This window comes from Nannospalax galili, unplaced genomic scaffold (assembly GCF_000622305.1).
Source record: "Nannospalax galili isolate Female #2095 unplaced genomic scaffold, S.galili_v1.0 scaffold2200, whole genome shotgun sequence".
Classification (NCBI taxonomy): domain Eukaryota; kingdom Metazoa; phylum Chordata; class Mammalia; order Rodentia; family Spalacidae; genus Nannospalax; species Nannospalax galili.
In genome coordinates, this window is record NW_008346478.1 from 96,977 (window position 1) to 104,266 (window position 7,290).

Sequence of the window (7,290 nt, forward strand, 5' to 3'; positions counted from 1 at the left end):
GGTTTGATTCCCAGCACCCACATGGCAGCTAACAACTGTCTGTAACTCCAGTTCCAGGAGATCCCAGGGGATCCAACAGCCTCTTCTGACCTCCACGGGCACTGCACATCAGGGGTGCACTTACCTATATGCATACACATAAAATAGAAATAATAAATAAAAAAATTTTTTAAGGCCAGCACCCAGCAGAGCTTCTCCACACAGGCGGGCACTGCACATCAGGGGTGCACTTACCTATATGCATACACATGAAATAAAAATAATAAATAAAAAAAAATTTTAAGGCCAGCACCCAGCAGAGCTTCTCCACACAGGGACACAGGCCTCCTAAACATTAGACTTCAGGGAGAAAGATGATGCCCTTGGTTCAGCCTGGCGAACTGCAGAGGCAGCAGCCTCCCAGCCTCTTGAGACAGAACACAGGATCTTCTGGGCAAAACCCTTCCTTTTGATGCTCTATAACACTTTGAGAGAAACCTTTGGATATATAAGAATTTGGATATTAAGGAATCCTGTTTGTCTGGCATAGCTCAACATGACGAACACAAGCGCTGTACGAGGAATTAATTCACCCTGGCTATTTATACATCTTCTCTGAGGGAATGTGATGCAAGGCTGGAGGGTTTCTGGGAGACTCTTGAAAAGCAAGGGCTTACATATGAAGACCTCTCAAACAAATCTCAGAGGCAGTGCAAGCAGGCTTCTATTTGGGGGAAAAACGATTTAAATTTCATATGAGGATGATGGGCTGTCACTGAAGAAAATATCACAAGTTTCAAGGGACTTGGCCAAAAAAAAAGAGGTCGTCAGCTCCCTTCCGTCCCCCACCCACAGTGGCTCAGCACCTCAGGGGCGCACTTACGTGGGGGAGGGGGGGAATCCCTGATCAAAGCCATGGGAGGCCTCAGCACCATCAGTATCACAGTCAGAGCGGCCAGGCAGGAGCTTCTGGGGAGCCTCAGGCACACCATACTGAGGAGAGGAGAAGCCTGGGTCAGAAGAGCCGACAAGTCTCACACAGTGGAAACTGCATCCCTTTTCTGCCCGCATCCCTTTTCTGCCCACATCCCAAGCACTAAGAACCAGGGTATCTACTGGATTGGTGCTGTGCTGTGCAGCTCAGGGCTGAAGAGCCAATCAGCATCAAACATGAACTGCATCATCAGTTGCTGGTTAGAGATTCACTACAAAGTTTCTCTTTGGAAACTTGCAGTTTTCTTTGGGAGTGTGGGCATTGGCAGGTTGCCCCAGTTCATAGCCTCACACCCATGTGTGTATGGGTGGCGCTAATTGGACACAGTGATTTTTTTAATAAAAAAAATTAAAAATACGACATGTAATGAGGAGGGATCATGGAGAGGAGGTCGAGGGAGATGATGGAGTTGTGGATATGATCAAAATACGTTGTATATTGTTTGAGTTTTTCAAATAATCAAAAAATATTATTTTTTAAAAGGCTTTTATTTAGTTTTTAAATTTTTGATCCAGTCACATCTGAAACAGTTTAAGCGGGCCGCCGTGGTGAGCCAGCTTGGCACAGGTCAGTGATTGATTCACAAGTCTGAGCACTGCAGGAGCCTTGACCTCACCAAGACAGGGCTGTTTGGACAACTCTGTCTGAAGGTGTTCGAGAGTCAAGGAGGTCAAGGGAGGATGAGGCCAGGCGACCTTGAACCTGGGCCTCACTGCACCACAGCTCAATGCTGAGGATCTCAGTAAGTTAATGAACTGCTCCCACTTCACATGAAGTCGCTGCTGTCTTTCACATGTCCCAGTGCTGGAAACACCGTGGTCCTGTGGACACCTCATGGAGCAGCCTTCCCTAGTAACTAATGATGTCACAGAATTCCAGCTTCTGATTGGAGAGAGCAATCTGTACTTACCAGGTAGGGAAATCTCTGACACACAGAAGGAAACTGTCGGTCGATCCGTAGTGTGGGAAAATCTGAGGGTGTTTCCAGCTTGTCTGACTTTAGTGTCACATCCGGAAAGGGTCCTTCTGGTTATCCATAGCCCCCACCCCATAAAGCAGCCACTCAGCAGCCACTCAAAGCAGAGATTGGACTGACTGGGGAGTCATAGGGGTGCAGCATCCTGACCGGTTTCAGTTAATGTCCTCCTGTGCAGGAGTCTGGGGAACGCAGTGTGGTCATCAGAACCGGGTCTGGATGAAACTTCAGTCCTTTGACTTGGTCTGTGACCTTGGAGGACAGATCTGTCTTTGAGGACTTTGATTGTAGACAGGGCTTCCTCTGCCTCCAAATGTTGTTTTTGATTCGGCTTGACTAGGTTTTATCATTCCTTAGCATGGCATGCTCAGTTTAGAGCCAGAATGTTTGCCATGGAGTGTTCAGAACACTCACAGACCCATCGGTTAATTCCATACCTGGGAAGAGTTTTTGATTCCTCTCCCCTTCCTCCAGATCTCACGATCAGCCCCTTTTTTATAGAATTTCATTTATTTGGGGAGGCCTGTTTCGCATGTGACAGTGCACATGTAGAGGTCAGAGGACAACTTTTGGGAGTTGTTTTTCTCCTTCCACCATATGGGACCTGGGAATTGAACTCAGGTCATCAAGCTAAGCGGCAAGCACCTTGACCTGCTGAGCCACCTTGCTGCAGGGCCATAGGAAGATTATTTTTCAAAATTTGTTTTCAGGGGCCTGGAGAGCTGGCTCAGCTGCTAAGAGTCCTGGCTGCTCTGGCAGAGGACCCACATTTTGTTCCCAGCACCCACATGGCAGCTAAGAACTCTCTAACTGTGGGACTCAGTGGCCAGCCAGCCTGGCCCAAAATAGCAGCCCTCAGTCTCTGTAAAGACCCTGCCTCAAAAATCTGAGGTAGATAGTGACTGAGAGAAGATACCAGAGGTTGACCTCTGACCTCCACAGGCAACACACACACACACACACACACACACACACACTGATAAACCTGTTGAACAGCACCCTTATGATCCATTCTGCAAAGTGTGTCCTGGGAATGTTTTTTGTTAATATTTTAGTATTTTTTTCACTAATAGTCCATCCTAGGCAATGAACAAGTTTCTAAATAATAACACAAACTTAATAATATGTGTTAAGGCCAATAGAGTCTACTTTGTGTCCCCAGATGTCCTTCACCATGGGTCATCCACTGGAGCCTGGTTAACCTACCAAGAGTCCCATGCTTGAAAGAGACCATTTCTGTGCTCCTAGCAGCCATCTGTTGCCACATTTCCTTAGATAGGGTTGGCGTTTCTTACCCAGCTCCTCGTGTCTATGCTGGGATTTTCTCTGGTTTGAGCTTGCATGGGACTTGTGAATGATGTCACCATTACTGTGAGTTCATATGAGTAACTGACCAGCTACCTGGAAAACTCTGCTTCCTTATGGTCATCCATCACCTCCAGCTCTCACAGTCTTTCCACCCCCTCTTCCACAATGATCCCTGAGACTTCAAGGCAGAATTTTTATATAAAAGAGACAGTTGAAGGCAATTGTGTTTCAAATCGTCATTGTGATGCACACACATTCACCACATGTACTTACATGAATAATTATTAAATAAACAGCCATAAAGATAAATACAGTAAATTGTATCTTTTATCGTGGTGAATAAGTTAAATTTTGTTCTGGGTAGAAATAAAGAAATAAAGGCCAAGTGTGGTGGCACATGCCTTTAATCCCAGTATTTGGGAGGCAGAGGTAGATGGATCTCTGTGAGATCGAGGCCAGCCTGGTCTACATAGTAAGTTCCAGGTCAGCTGTGGCTTCAGGGAGACCCTGTCTCAAAAAAAATTTTTTTTAAACCCAATAAATAAATAGATAAATAAATAAATAAATAAACAAAAATAAAAGAGAAGTTCAATAATTAAAAAGGCCTCCAAACTATACACAATAGAGAAGTCACATTTATCGCTGTTTTCCTGAGGGAAAGCTGAGCATCATACTTTGCAACATAGAACATATTTCATTGAACATGCACATGTGGGTCACAAGACAAGGTCTGGAGAATGAGCCAAGGTGGAGCTCTAGGGTCAAGGTTACCAATGTCTAGTTGGAGAAGGAAATGACATCTCAGCAGCAGCCTCGAATAGGGACAGCGAAAAGGTAAAAACATGGGTATCTAACGGTTCTCATAGGTTATTCTAGGAAAACCTTTGACAAGATCCCTGAATGAGCGCAGAGCTGAGCTCAGACTGTTCTTCCTGGAGGCCCCACATCTGGTGTGAGGGGATGAGACACAAGGACTGATTGTGAGGGAGAGAATGAGACAGAAACTCAGAAACCCAAATGGGCAGCTCTGCCACGACTGATCTCTGAACTATGAAGACAGTGGGGTGTCAAGACGTGACTCTGGGCCTGGTCAGTCCCCTCATCTCTACTCAGTCCATCCGCTCATTTCTAGAGAAAACTGTGGCTGCTCTACATACACAAGGTTGTTGCTGGAGCCGCTGAGGAAGTGGTTTTATGACAATTTAAGTACTTTTATGAAAAGGAAGTTTTATGGATGGGAAAGGATTGTTTCTCTTCCACATGTTTCTATGTCTAAATCTTCACAGTCAGAAAAATGTTTTTGAGGTCTACTTGTATTTTGGCTGTAGTGATTCTAACCATATTCATCAGTTAGTGAATTTTTAAAAAACTTTTACTGGGCTGGAGAGATGGCTCAGCGGTTAAGAACACTGGTTTTTCTTGCAGAAGACCCGGGTTCAAATCTCAGCACCCACATGGCAGCTAACAACTGTCTGTAACTCCAGTTCCAGGGGATCCGACAGCCTCTTCTGGCCTCCATGGGCATTGCACGACACGGGTGCACTTACGTGCATACACATAAAATTTAAAAGAATTAAAAAATAAAGTTTAAAATTAAAAAATATTTTTATTAATTCTTCGGGAATGTCACACAATGTATTTTGATCATATCCCCTCCCCCAGCTCCTCCCAGATCCGCCGCTACACCCCTACCCACCACACTTTGCATTCCTTTTTCTTTTTCCTTTTGTTGAGTGGACCCTGCTCTGGAGGATGGTCAACCTACCAGGGGTCACAGCCTTAAAGAATACTGACTCTTCCTCTCCCAAATGCCAATAACTCCTCTACAAAGAGTTGGAGTTTGTTCATGCTCACCGCCCCGCCCCCCATGCTGGGATTCTGCCTGGCTTGAGTTTGCGCGGGTCTTGTGCATGCTGACACTGTGGCTATGAGTTCACAGGTGCAACTGCCTTGCTGTCTGTGAAACAGCTCCTGTAGTCACCCACCACCTCCGGCTCTTACGAACTTTCTGCCCTCTCTTCTGAGAAGATCTCTAAGCCATGGGTGTGATATAGATGTCCCACACAGGGCCAGACACTCCACAGTGTCTCACTCTCTGCACACTGACCAGTGTGCAGGCAGTGAATTTTAAGCAAGGAGCCTCCATTTGTATGTTACACACACAGTCAATCTAGTGAACGATACTCAATTCATAAGTTCAGGAGCTTCCAGGGAATTCAGAGGGTCTTCTAATGCTGGAGGCACAAAAAGACATATGGTGTAGATCTTCTACAGGGACTAGAGTCCACAATAAAGATAGATATATAAAATTAATTTTAAAATACAATGCAGCAATACTATAACGTATATGTAAGAAAAGATAAAAGCACAAATTGGTTCCAATAACTTTTTCCATGTTGAGGATTGAATCTGTGGCCTCGTGCATGCTAGATAAGTATTCTAACCCTGAGCTATAGCCTCACCCTGGCTCCATTATTTTTTCAATGATTTTATCTGCCTATTTATTTAAGTGTATATGTGTGCACATGAATGTATGTGTGTGCACAACATACATGCAGGTGCCTGTGGAAGCCTGAGAGACGTGTCAGTTCCCCTGGAGCTGGAGTCACAGGCAGTTGTGAGCCAATGCATGGGTGCTGGGAGTGGAACTCAGGTCCTCTGCAAGAGTAGCAAGCACCTTTTAACCATTGAACAATCTCTCCTGCCCCTTGGTTCCATTAATTTTTAAAATAAAACACAATGACTAAAACTGAACAAAATTCGATATTTAATTAGGAAGAATCTGAGCTAGGCATTATGGCTCACATCTGTAATCCCAGCACTTGGGAGACTGAGACAGAAGGATAGCTGTGAGTCCCAGGCCAGCCTGGGGTACAGAATGAGATTCTATCTTAAACTCCTCTCCCCAAAACGAAGGATGTGTATAGATGAGTTCCAAAGGAAGGCAGATTCATGATTGGAGGAGGGACTGTGTTTCAGGTTGTCAGAGACAAGTTGGAGAACAGGAACAATAATCGTGAGGTGCGGATGAGGTGCGGATGAGGTGGTCGCGTGGCGAGCCAGGGATCCTGTCAACGGGAGTTGAAAGTCCTTCAATAACACCAGGCGGCCAGGGTGCATGTGCGGGTTGAACTCCACGATGAAAATCTGGCAAGGAAGTTGCAGCTCCTGGAAAGTGGGAGTACCAGTGGAGAGAACGGATGAGCCGGGAAAACTCAGTGCTCTAAGGTTTGGTAGGCGGGATCGGAGCAGGGATTGGTGTGGTGACCGCAGGGCACACGGGGAGTTCCACGCGCCCTTTTGCACGTCCAAGTGAATTTTAAACAGTAGTGCTGGGAAACACAGGAGGATCAGGTCTTTCAGAAGAAAGGTATTTTATTTTCCTTTAGGAAGTGGCACCCAAAGGGACCAACCCTTCCTCCAGTCTGGGTGCTGTTCTGTCCTTTTTTGAGTGAGACGCTGGAGGAAAAGTTTCTTGGAAATCCTCGTCCAAGCAGCTCTTTCCTATAACCAATGAGGACAAAGGGTGAGGGAGCGTCACTTGTCTCCGGCAGATGTGTTTGACCAGAAGGTCCTTCAGGAAGGCTTGGGGAGGTGGGGTAGTAAGAATGACCCAGTCAGATGTGGGTGCGGGTTGCTGCCACACTGGGACTTGAACTTAGGGCCTCGCACTTGCAACCACTCTTAACGCTGAGCTGTATTCCCAGCCCAGATGTTGATTTTTCAGACAGCGTCTCCCTGTAGCCCCAACTGGCCTAGACCTCACTATGTAGACCAGGCTGGCCTTCAGCTCACAGAGATCCGCCTGCTTGAGTGCTGGGATTAAAGGTGTGTGCTACCACGCCCAGCACCAAAAACATGGTTCGTTTATATTAATGCAGTACACAGTATCAGCTTTTTGACCAAGAAGGACTGACCTCCCCACAACTTTGCTGGGCATGCCCTGAGGCCATGTGCTGCAGGCCTTGTCAGACAGCTGGTTCTAAGGGAAGACGTCTTTTGTCAGAAATGCGCTCTCCTGTTTTGTTGTGTT

General features: G+C 46.1%; 1 pseudogene; it reads right to left on the reverse strand.

Annotated features, from left to right (window-relative positions):
- LOC115071999 overlaps positions 1-6,377 on the reverse strand; it is a 22,031-nt pseudogene extending 15,654 nt beyond the window's left edge.
- Between the last annotated feature and the right edge of the window lie 913 nt (positions 6,378-7,290).